This window comes from Battus philenor, unplaced genomic scaffold, assembly GCF_028537555.1.
Source record: "Battus philenor isolate CCGP_79_NKW_IND1 unplaced genomic scaffold, ilBatPhil1.0.hap1 SCAF_14, whole genome shotgun sequence".
In the NCBI taxonomy this organism is placed as follows: Eukaryota; Metazoa; Arthropoda; class Insecta; order Lepidoptera; family Papilionidae; genus Battus; species Battus philenor.
In genome coordinates this window covers 2,400,876-2,413,699 of record NW_027181676.1, presented here as the reverse complement: position 1 = coordinate 2,413,699, position 12,824 = coordinate 2,400,876, and the positions used below count along the sequence as shown (strand labels likewise).

Here is a 12,824-nt window from a genome sequence, read left to right as displayed (position 1 = left end):
GTGTCTTGTATTCATTTACGTCAATAATACTTAAATTTCTAAAAAATTAAACATTGCTAGGGATCCATAATGGAGTTATTTATTTAATTCTCATTTATTACTATGAAAGTTATGCTATTATAAAAAACAAATAATATTGAAATAATTGTATTTTAAAATATCCTATTAATTTGAAAAATATGATAATAAATAAAATGTAAATTAAATGTCAGAAGTGGGATTCGAACCCACGCCCACAGAAGTGGACTGCGACCTGAACGCAGCGCCTTAGACCGCTCGGCCATCCTGACTTGATAACTCTAAATGAAATAATACATCCATATAAAACAAGCTATTTAAAATATGAAAATGTTTAAAAGAAAATTGATTACGGTACACATATAGTCTAAAATAATAAAGTAATGTTTATTAGCGTAAAGTAATGACAATGAAATTCAGCAATTCGGTTTAAAAATTAGATATAAGTCTAGTTGAATTTATAAATCTGTTTAATATGGTTTTATTTTTTATAACCAGTATTGTATTGTACACAAAACATTATCCACTTGCAATAAAATGTTTTTCGCTTACTATTTATATCTGGCCGGTTTTGGTGACATTAAAAAAGGGTTTGTTTCTGTATATAGGTTAGAGAAAATTTCCTAAGCATTTTATATGGAAAATCGAGGCAACTTTATCAAGTTTCTTTACATTTAATTATAGTATATAAGTTCCATTTTGTTTGATGACTTATTGCTATCATACTGCGTTTTATCAGAAGTTTTAGGACTTCTAACAAAACTCGACACGTAGTGTTGAAACTCCTTCATTGATATCAACCTAACACCGCTTGAAGAATTCTGAAGAGAAGAAACCAGATACAAATGTGAAAGTGCAAGGTTGGCGTTACATGGTGGTAGTTTTTTTACCTCCCAGCCATTCTATTTTATTTTATGCTGAGTGGCTGAAGATCTGTGTGGTCTAAGATTATTAAAATGAAAGCCACATGGTATATCTTTCTATTGATTAATTCTGGATGTGCTCTTACAAGTTCTTGCTTTTATATCATAATTTCATGGCTGTAGAGATGTGAGTCAATGGTTTTCCTTGTGGTAAAAGCTCAATTCAAACAATTCCGTTCCAATCCTACCGTATACACACAGCGTTATCTTATTGCGTGTGAGCCCGGGTTATCTTTTCGTTTATTTTATTGTTAATGTCATCAAAATATTAACATTAATACATGCATTCTTTAACATTTGGTATTTTTTGTTGTGAATATAACATTGATTCACTTACAAGTTTTCTTAAAGATTATCGTGAACAACAACTAAGTTAAATGCAATTAACACGCCTAACACGTGCGTCTTAGTTCTCGCACGTCCCTTAAAATAAACCAATTCACTTAGAAGGTGGAAATAACAAAATTATCTTGAAAGAACGAGTCTTTTGTTTAGTATATTACATCCGTTTTAGTGTTTGCACTTTAATATACATAGACTCCGTGTAAAAGGATGTTTTTCAACATAACTTTATTCCTTATCAAATTAGGACCATTGATAGTGAAAAATATATAACAAGAATATTAGCACAGTCCAATGAATAAGAAACAAGAATTGAATTCAGCACTGTATAATGGCATTTTTCAATTTATAGATACGTGCTTTCTAAGAGCCCATAACAAATTCAGACATTTTTTAATGATTATTTTTACAATATTTTCAATATCAGAATTAGAGTAATTACGATACGATATCCACACAGGGTTGAAATACTTTTAACCCGCACTGTTTTGATGACACTTTTACAGTGTTTCCAACAATAACTTGGGAGTCTTAAAGTTAATAGTGAATAGGTTTCTTTTAGGCAAGCCTGTACCATAGTATACCTCGTCATTGCTTAACATCAGACGACAGAAGAGTCAAATGCTTCGCATATGAAAAAATTCTTTATACTGTAAAAGTTACTTGCAAGTTCTTATACAAAAAAGTGGTTAAATTAAAATGATTAATCAGATATTATAAGACTATAATGTATTTTTTTATGTTCCACAGACATTAGCCTCCGGCCCTTTTTTTAAATAACATTTAATATTTTTAATTTTTTTGGTCGCGTTTCTGCATGTCACAGTGTTTACTAAGTGTCTTAAACTATTCCGTAACTTAGATCTTAGGTTCTTAAATTATTGTTGTCTTTTTTGGTTGTTCACAACGCCCTAATAACGTCCTGTTTTTAACTGTACGGTTCGTGTGATCACTTCCACACCACTTCCTCCATACTCAAATTGCAATCGTCTGGACAACCGCCGCAGAGATACTGGCGCCAGTAAGAAAAGGACCAATATTTAGCTACTTCCACACATGCAGCAGTAGTCGTGCAATGTAGTGCACCGCCCGCCAACACGCTGATAAATGCGCATGCGGCAGACAATGCGAATTACACAACTACTACCGTTAAATCACTCAACACATGTTTCACCCCTCCACGGGGCATCTTCATGAGTTATGTCACACCGTTTAGTGCCAAACACAGAGTCTCTGATGACTCTGGGCTGGCGGGTGGTGCACTTTGTTGCACGACTATACTGCATGTTCGGAAGTGGCTAAATATTGGTCCTTTTCTTACTAAGGATGGAAGTCCAAGGTAACGCCTGATTCCATTAAATACTGGCGCCAGTATCTGTGCGGCGATTGCCATATTCGTCACATCGGTAAATTTTGTGATAGCGAACTTTAGTGTAATATAACATCGTACACATTTTACCACAAAAGAATTACAAATTTTATAAGTACTTACGTACTTCAGTAAGGTATAACAAGCTTTCTGTATTTTTAGTGCTAACCGTATGTATATCAACATTTTCACTATCCTATCATTATTGACATACGAGATACTGATGATTACTGTTTTCGAGTAAATTCACTTTTACCGGCTTCTATCAAGTGCAATTTAAAATGGTTAGTTGAGCAGATCATTTAGCCAATAGTTTTGCACTAATGTCTTACTTAAATAGTTGGAACAATAAAAGATAATATTTTCTCTCCTTCATGTCTCTCATCTCTATCAAAGTTTGTCTGGTAGAGTTCGCCTCAAGCGATAAGACTGCCTCTTGTACCATATGCACGTACAGATTACGTAAATATCGACTATCATGTACTGTGCCATTTTGAGTCAAAATTATATATTTCTTCGTTTTAAGTGGAAGTTTTTGTAATATTGTGTAATTTAGATATTTGATTTTGAAACATATTATAATAAATATTGATTTTTTTTGATTTTGATCTTTGCTTCTTCTTAGAAGACTGCAGACATCTCTTACTACTCTAACTTAACACGAGATCAAAATCAGTCTCGGCTTATGTTAAACTACCTTACATATTTCACCGGATTGGAAAACCGTCAAGCTCTTAGACGCGAAGGCCATCCAAACTTCGATCTGGGCAGTCACTCAATACATGTGCATTTGACGGTGCCCGAGAGGAAACCACCACTAAATTGGCTGCTATTATCAAATTATAACCCAGTAAAATCTAAGTTAATACGCTACGAATAAAAGACGTATGTTTCGCAAACATTCCATGTTCATCGTGAGTGTAATAGGTATATCATGTTATAGAGAGAGGTTTTTGGAAGGTTTAGGGGATCATTCTTAATAGTACCCTGGTAGTGTGATTTAAATATATATTATAGACATTTTTGATTTGTTTTTCTTTCTAAGACTAAAAACCTTTTTAAATTTCACTTTCATAAACGGAAAAAATGCATCGCTTACCGCAAAATTAATTAAGAAAATTTATGAGCGATTAACGTCACAAATTTAAGTATATGTCAGCAAGAGTAGCACAAAGTTTGTTTTTGTAAAATCTAAGTACATATGTACTCAATAAGAGACGTAAACATCTGAGCATTCTGTAAATATCATTGCGTTGTGTAGAGAGAGATTAGTTACTGTGCTAGTGATTGAAGACCCGCGTAGCAGGTTTAACCCTTTCTTGCAATGCATAAGCATCTTTAACGATTAGATTTTCTCTCCCTACATAATCAAATTTTATTAGCCTTTTTCAGAAATGAACTAATGTTTGCTCATGACTGACATTATTCAGCAGGTTATAAAAATGTTGCTATTATATCTTCGGCTTCTATATAAACTGTACATATACCAAAATTACTGTCTGTTTGTTTCGGCTAATCTTTGAAATGGCTGGACGGGACTTATAGTGACTGGTAGCTGATGGAATAAGGAGTAACTTAGGCTACTTTTATTTCAGAAATTATTAAACGAAAAAAAAAACTTAAAAAAACTGAATATGTTTCTTGTTAAACTGAACGAATGAAGTCGCGGGCATAGCTAGTTATGAATATATCGCTAGATTAACAAACTCTTCATGAGTCTAGGTTTATATATAACAAAGAGCATATGTTATAAAATTCGTCAAGATGTCTTAGACCTTCTATATTTTTTTTCTTTATATCTTAGTTTTATATGTAAATATAAAAGTATATTATTAAATAAATCTTATTTTTTATTGACTTTATTACGTGGTTGATATAATGTTGTATTTCGTTTAAAAGAGCAATTGTTGAGATTCTGGCCGGTTATTCTTAACAAATATGCGTCCCGAAAAGGTGGTAGCTTACTACTTTGTAATGTTGAAATAATCGACAATTCGTAAGCGCATCTAAATGCCTGCTTGAACAAAGATATTTTGAATTTATTATAAAGTTACCATTATAAAGGTGCTACAATTTTTTGATAGAAGATAGAGCACAATAAACCACCAACGTTTAAATTTGTGCTAACACAGTTGATATTAAATATATAGTATAAAATAAACAGTGGCGTAGCTATGGTATTTGGGGCCTGGGGCAGATTGGGGCTTGGTGTTTAAATTCTTTATTTATATATTTTTCACATTTTGGTACAATTATTTATTTTTTGCCCATAAAATAGTAAAAAATCCAAAGCTCAATTTTGTTTTTTTCTTTAAAATATAAAAGAAATCATAATAATTATTTTTTCTTAAAGGGTGGAATGTGTTTCAAGAATTTTTTGAACCCTTTATGAACCCATCTTTGTGGTTTATACATTAAGGGAGAGGATCATGTCCTTAAATGTTGAACACATATATATATTCTTGTACATTTCCTGAACACAGATATGTGTTTTGTGATTTAGGGCCCTTTTAAAAAACACTTTATGTGTTTTGCGAATGAAAGGCTTAAACACTGTGTATATTATAATTAGTAACCGTTTACTTTTTTTAATGTTCATATTATTTAACAACTTTTTTAGCACAAAAATAGCAAAATTCGATATTCTTTTTATGTTATTTACTTTAAATTATAGTTTTCATTTTTCTTTTAACATTTCATTATTCATCATTTAAAAAAAAAATCAAAAAAATTATTTTCAACTTTGGTGCCCCCCCTGCTTGTGGTGCCTGGTGCGGCCGCCCCGCTCGCCACCCCCTAGCTACGCCACTGAAAATAAAGTAATTAAAAATTATATTATATTATATTATAAGGGTTTAACTATGCAAGGAGTAAAAGAGGATAGGTCTCTTTAATACTTTTTTTTATTTATAGTCGCCATACGCCTCTACCCTAAAACGACAGAGACCTAGTACTATCTCGTTTACAGTTTTTTTTTCTACTCATTCTAGGCACCGGTTTTTCTCCTTTTAACAATCGCTTTTTTGATCGGTCAACTTTTAACTCGTCTTATTACCTGCATGAACGCGCTTTATGTATGTTACAGATTTATGTAATCACAACTGCTACCGCCAGCGAAAATTTACTGTTGAAAACGACTGGTTTTCTACGCGGGCAGGTGTTAACCGTACGACATCTTGCGTGATTTTTTTTTTAATATTAAACTACTAGGAATATGGGATATAGGGAAAAATCGATGTATGATGTGATGAAAACATTTCAGTATGTGTGTATGAAACACACATACTGAAATGTTTTCATCACATTTTTTTCTTAAAAAAACTGCAATGTTTTGCTTGAACTACAAAAGACGAAAAAACCTGTTCCAAAATGTAATATCACAAAAAAATAAAAAAACGTGTCAAAGCTAAACGAGTACAATTCCCGCGACGCTGGTCTTTCACGGGCTGGACGTGTACCGTGCGTATAGGTTGCAAAAAAAAAAAAGGAAAATTTTACTTACTTTGCTAAATTTTTTTTAAACTAGAATTTTTACAAAAAAAAAAACACTGTATTCGTATATAGATGAGCATAGTTTATTTCAAGCTGCACCAATTTCTATGGAAGTCAAGTGAAACGATGTGGAATACCTAATTAGATAACACAAACTAGCATCTAACTTAATCCAAGTATTATTAGTACGTTTCACAGAACCGTAATTCTAAAGAATTTTGTTCAAAGGAAACGAACAGTTTCTATAGACCTGGTGCTGAAATGTAAAACGTAAAACCGCTGAAGTCCTCTATGAAAATATCATTTTTAAATTTCATGCCAGGCTTTCGGATACTAACGAGCATGAAATTGAGGTAAATTTTGCGTTTATAAGAGGCACAGTGGCTCAAGTTGTTGCATTAGCACTGCCAGTATCACAGGTTCAATTTTATAAAATATTAAATATATCTAAAAGATTCAGGCGTTACTTTGCGAATGTCCATCCTAAGTAAGAAAATGACTAATATATAGCTACTTCGGCTATGTAGCAGTAGTCGTATTACACAACTACCACCGTTAATTCACTCAACACGTGTTTCACCCCTCCACGGGGCATCCTCAGGAGTAATGTTACACCGACTAGTGCTAAACACAGAGTCTCTGATGACTCTGGGCATTGTTTTCATATGCGCATTTATCAACGGACTGGCGAGCGGTACACTTCATTGCACGACTACTGCTACATAGCGGAAGTAGCTATATATTAGTCCTTTTCTTACAATATTAAATATGACAGCAGTGAATTATACCTGCATGCCAAGATACTTTTATAATTTAGCATTATATTTGCATATAATGTACATTGTATTTAATTAACATTTTATTGAATAAGAAAGTTCACAAAAGAACCAAGGTAATTGACGTAGTTCAAAGAATTGCTTGTTTGAAGTGTCAGTGGGCGTGCCAAATCACTTGTCTAGTTGCAAGCCGGTAGACGCGGAGACATAGTCAAATCAAGAAAGTCGATGAATATCGTCTGCGCAAAACCGGTTATGGAGGCGATTTTTGAAGGAGGCCTATATTCTAATTTCTATTCTTATTCCTAATCATTATCATCATATTAATGAAAGAAATTCTAGTGAAATCATCTTTCACAGTTGCTCTGTAGCAACAGCGACCTATAACTCAACTTGAGGCCGTACTACGTATAAGTCTGCAAATGGAAAGTAAATGATTAAACAACAGCTATAGCTATATTTTTCCATGGCCCCCGCTATTTGGGCCTCTTGTACTCCCTTCTAATTTTTGAGATAGGGACTTTTATTTGCTTTTAATAAGATTATCATATAATACTTTTATTTCCACGCTCTTTTTTTATTCATCTATGTTCTTTCGTACTTTTCATTTCTTTCTACATTTCTTCTACCTTTTCTTTTTATTCGATCGATTACTCAATTTTACAATTCTTTATCTTTTATTAATTTTTTATTACACATTTTGTTCTATTTACTATTCTTTTTATTTTACCTTATTTTTTATTTTACTATTTAAATTTCCACTTTGTTGCTATTTATTACTATAGCTATATAGCATTTAGCTTCATAAAGCTAGCTGTGGAACCAAATTTATTGACAATCACTTACCCGCTACAACTAAGCTAGAGCTGAAGCTATGCGTATTGAATCTTATACGTAATTGTATTTTAAATTCTTGTTATTGGTTTTTCCTTGACATATATGTGTACACATGTGTAAAAGTTGATTGATTTTAAATCTAATAGCTTTAAACTGGTGCAATATTTATTTATTTTAAAACTTTATATTTTATATTTTATGTATAATGGCGAACATAATACCGAAGACATTCTTTGTCATCATATATATATAGCTTACTAGCTGTCAAATAATTTGTGTGTCTCAAGTAATACTGCACTCCATTTTAAAGTCAATGGTTTCAAAAATAATAAATAGCTCAATGCATAAAAATCGTTTTCAAAACTCACTTTACAATATTAAAATATTATTAAAATATTTTTTACTACCTATTCCTCTAGAAAATCTATATATATTGCCAGAAGGTGTTGGCCTGTCATATTTCAGAGTGATCGCTTTGTACAGTGTGATTGTAAAAATGTGTAAAATCCTTATGGCTTTTGGCTGACAAATAAGCAATTGCTGAAAAATGAGCGTGCGTTTAATGCTTTTACGCCTGTTACCAATCATCCTTTGTTGACGAAACGTAATTTTTCATTAACTGCCAATTTGTAGTTATAAATGAAAAAAGTAATGTAAAGATTAATACAGAGTTCATTTTCGAATTCTTTCTTATATTATATTATTTTTAAATTTGCTAGTTTTGAAAAACTTACAATTTCATCGGCGATATAAATGTTATTTTAAATTTTAGATTAGTTTATTTATGTTTTAATAAATGAGGCAAATATTATTATACTCTTCTTCTTCTAAAATGTCAACTATTTAATTTTATTAAAACGAAATATAGTAGAACCAAAGAGGTTCTACTGCGGCTCCAATTGTGACTATAGGAAATAATAAAAAAAAAACATTTTGTCCGACCTAATATAGCGACTAAGCTCTTCGATTAAAAAGAGAATTGTGAGTAACGGGAAAGAGGTCACAATACGTGTATAGATGGTGCTGACATATTAAATTGTTTCCTAACATGTTTTATTATAAGAGAAATAGTATCAGAGCTTTTGATAATTATTTTCTTTTGTTTCAGGTAAAAAGTCCTACATCGATTTTTATTGTACATGCTCGTAAGTTTATAGATAATAAAATTAAATATTCATATTTTTAACTGCGTCAGATAATGTGATAAATTAAAAAATAAACTATATTGGTCTATAAAAAAATAAACGACTATTAATGTTCAATATTTTAAGTCTTGTTTCCTGTGTATTATTTAATGATTTATTTATTTAATTTAATACTCTTTAACGTACAAGCATGAAAATAAATACATGGATGCATAGTAAGTATAAAAAGTATGTGCACAATGGGCGGTCAAATCACTCGAGACAATTTCATACAGAAACTATATAAGTATGGAAATAGCAGGTTTATTTATACATATATATACTAATAATTTATATAATATAATACATAAATAAATCTCATCAAATTGAATTGGACATTTTCATTTCTGAAAATTTACTTATCTTGGTACAAATATCGACATCAGGATACAATCAATATCAAAATATTCTTCATTCAAATAGGCTGTTAAAAGCACTTTTGAATCAGCATAAAATGCCGGCATTTTAAGTCCTACAGGAAGCTACCATCGGCTCGGAAGGCAGTTCTGCTGAGAAGAGCCGGCGAGAATCTCAACAGTTGTTGTCATAGTTTTATAAAGAGTGCTTAACAATAATTAGCTACCTGTGTGGGCATCAACATGTAATTCCACGCATTAACATCAGTATTTATTCGTACATAGAATAATATTTTTATTAACATGTTTTTGAAGCAGTATATATTAGACAAGCCTTTAATTTTTATAATATTATATATAAAACTTCAGTTAAGTAACTCACAAAAACCATCTTAAAATTACCTATTTATATGTAACAAAAAAGAAAAATATTTTACCGATAATATAAATAGAAGCTAAAGCAAATAAACAAAGAGAATGACGGAAAAGCAAAGATATCTGCAGTGTCAACTTGAATGTCTCGGAATTATCTTACGCCTGAAGGTGTATTAAGCCATGTGACGTATGTACAAGAAATGTCAGATCTTTATCCTGACGTTTCGAAACAGAATCCAGATTATAAATTGCGACAAAAAATGTTTAGTTATTTTCTAAACATTGAAATGAATTTATAGCGATTTATATTTAATTTTATTTTGTTTTAAAGAATGCCTGACATTAATTTGATTCCTAAGTGAGCATCAACAATATTTTATGCCACGCATTAACATTAATATAGTATTCTTGGTTTTAAATCTTTCCAATCGCAGATCTGAAATTGTTTGTGGAATTTTATAGTACATATAATTTTATAGTTATACTATATGTAATCAAAGTTTTAATTATTTATAAAGAAGCCCGATATATGATATTTATGGAAAAGATCGGCTGGAGTAATATTAATGGACTGTTGTCTTTATATAAAAAATAATTAAATCATGCCATTTTGAATGTTTGGTACAATATTCATTCAATGCTCCAAATACATCTTCAATTTATTTTATTGACAGTAAAGAAATAAAACAATTTTTTTTTAGAAAAATGATTTCTAGTATAGAGTCAACTTTAAGTTGTGTTAGCCCAGCGATAAATAATTAAGACTTGCGATCGTAGGCCGCAAGTTCGATATGCGGAAAACAATCTTACATAATTCACAATTTGTGTATAAATAATAAAGAATTGCATCTGCTAACAAACAAGTTTTCAGAGGATGGATCAATATATGTAACCTCTGCGTAATATAATACCACACAGCAACCACATTACCAACCCGCCAACTAGAGGTGACGATTGTGATATCTTCGACCCCCAGAGATATTTTTAGGGATAGCATATGCAGTGGGCGTCTATGGCGGTGAAACGATGACAAAGTTTCATGTGCATGGAAAATCAAGTGTTTAGGTAGGTGTAATCATGATGTGTGCAGCATAATAATTGGTCATAGGTGTAAAGTTGATTGTGAATTAATTTGTAAAAAAGAGATAATATATAGCGTAATGATAATACAGTATGAATTTTTTTTGCGATTGCTATCTGTCCTTGCAGATTTTGTGCTGCCAGTTGCATTACAGAAAAAAAAGTATTATATTTTAGAGTTATGACTTTATGCAAGATATTTGGAGATAGGTGGTGATATTTGAAGGTTTTTGCTGACAAATGAGCTATATATTAAACTTTTTAAATTTTCAACCTCTCACTCAATCATCCTGTATACAAGATATTCTGTCATACAGAAAACTGGATTTGCCTGAATTTTAATTTTTAAATTTTACATTCTTGGAATACCGTATATAGTCGGTAATTCATTTTTAATTTAATTTTAGGTTTTTAAAAAACAATTCGAAATTACATAGGAAATTATTACGAGTTAATATTGAATATACAGTACAAAACTACGTATATCTTTAGTTTAGCTAGACAATATGCACTTGCGAATAAAAATGATCAAAACAAAAAAAATATGTAAAACCTTTTTCGTTTTTACTTAAAAGGACAATCAAAATCAATTGAGTTTATGTATTTTCACTTACGTTTAAAAGAAAGTTGGAATGATCAAATATTTCTTTTATAAAGTGCTTTTATCTCCTCGAACATTTATTGTAGGCACAGAAAACAAACATTTGTTTGAATATAAGAGGTATAAATTGCATGTTGTTTATTGTTTAGTGTACATAGAGATCTTAGCATATACGTAAATGGATCAACATATTATTATGTATAAGATAGGTTGAGGAGGCGTTAATAAAAAAAAGTCATATTTTACAATATCTTTAAGACATGTTAAAATAATGTATTTTTATGTAAATGAATATATATATATATATATATATATATATTTATATATGTATGTATGTATATATATATATATTTCAGTGTGTGTGTATGTGTGTGTGTGTTTACAATGTGATTGGTTATACCTATTTACAAACAGGCTATATAATGTGTGCATACAGAAATATGCTACATTATTTTTTTTTCTATTGAAATGCTACAGGTCAATATATTCTGCCAGTATTAAGTCTAAAGGGCAGATAGTTAACAATAATTAAATTTTTATATGTAGTTATTCGAATTTTGAAAACGTTTTTTACGTATGTCGTTAATTATTATTTCAGAATCTATTGATTTTTGGATGGGTGTACCATACATTACTTGGTAGGCAATGCGCTATACATTCACCTCTTTTGCACTTATAATGAATCATCCTGTATATACTATACATAGGAAAATGTATGTCATGAAAAGTCTGAACATGTTATTTATTTACCTTTTTATTGCACATTGTGATCGGATCCATATGTAATAGCTAAAACAAACGACGGTGATTCGACTTATCGCTAATTTCTTCTAAAAAACCTTTGGATGGATTTATTATTAAAGAAAAAATAGAGCGGGCAGTAATCAAATGCTTGAATGGGTCAAAACTTTGGAACACAAAATATTAAAATACCTAATGATACTTGTAATACATGTAAAATAAGTCATTTAATACCCTTTCCATCATCTTATTTTTGGGGCAGGGATATAAACCTTTCTATTTTCATCCTCTCTGTCTCATCCTTCACACTATCTCTCTGTTTCCCCTCTTTCATCCTTCATATTTTTTATAATTTTCACAGCATTTACCCACATTATATTCACGCATCGCCTCCCATCCCTCGCCACATTTCTTGTTACACTGTTTTGTTACGCTTAATCACGTCACCCACCCTGCAACAAAACCACTTTTAAAAGGAAAAAGCGATGCTGCCGCAAGCAATGCTGCCACTCAAACTATTTAGTAAGAACTAAATATATTCCTATATTTTTATTACATATAGTGATGTGCAGAGGTAATAAATACAGTAATGAAATATTATATAATAGTAGGGTATATTCGGTGGACAGCGACATCTGTCGGTATAGTCCGAAATTACTGCTTCATGTGTGCCATCTCGTATCAGGTTTGAGTACTGTAGTGTTTGCGACATACTTAGTAGTTATTTCAA

General features: G+C 31.1%; 1 non-coding gene across 1 annotated transcript; it reads right to left on the bottom strand.

The window, feature by feature from the left end:
- Positions 1 to 206: 206 nt before the first annotated feature.
- On the bottom strand, positions 207 to 290 carry TRNAL-CAG (transfer RNA leucine (anticodon CAG)). The gene has a single exon. It is a non-coding gene; the product is annotated as a tRNA-Leu (tRNA).
- Between the last annotated feature and the right edge of the window lie 12,534 nt (positions 291 to 12,824).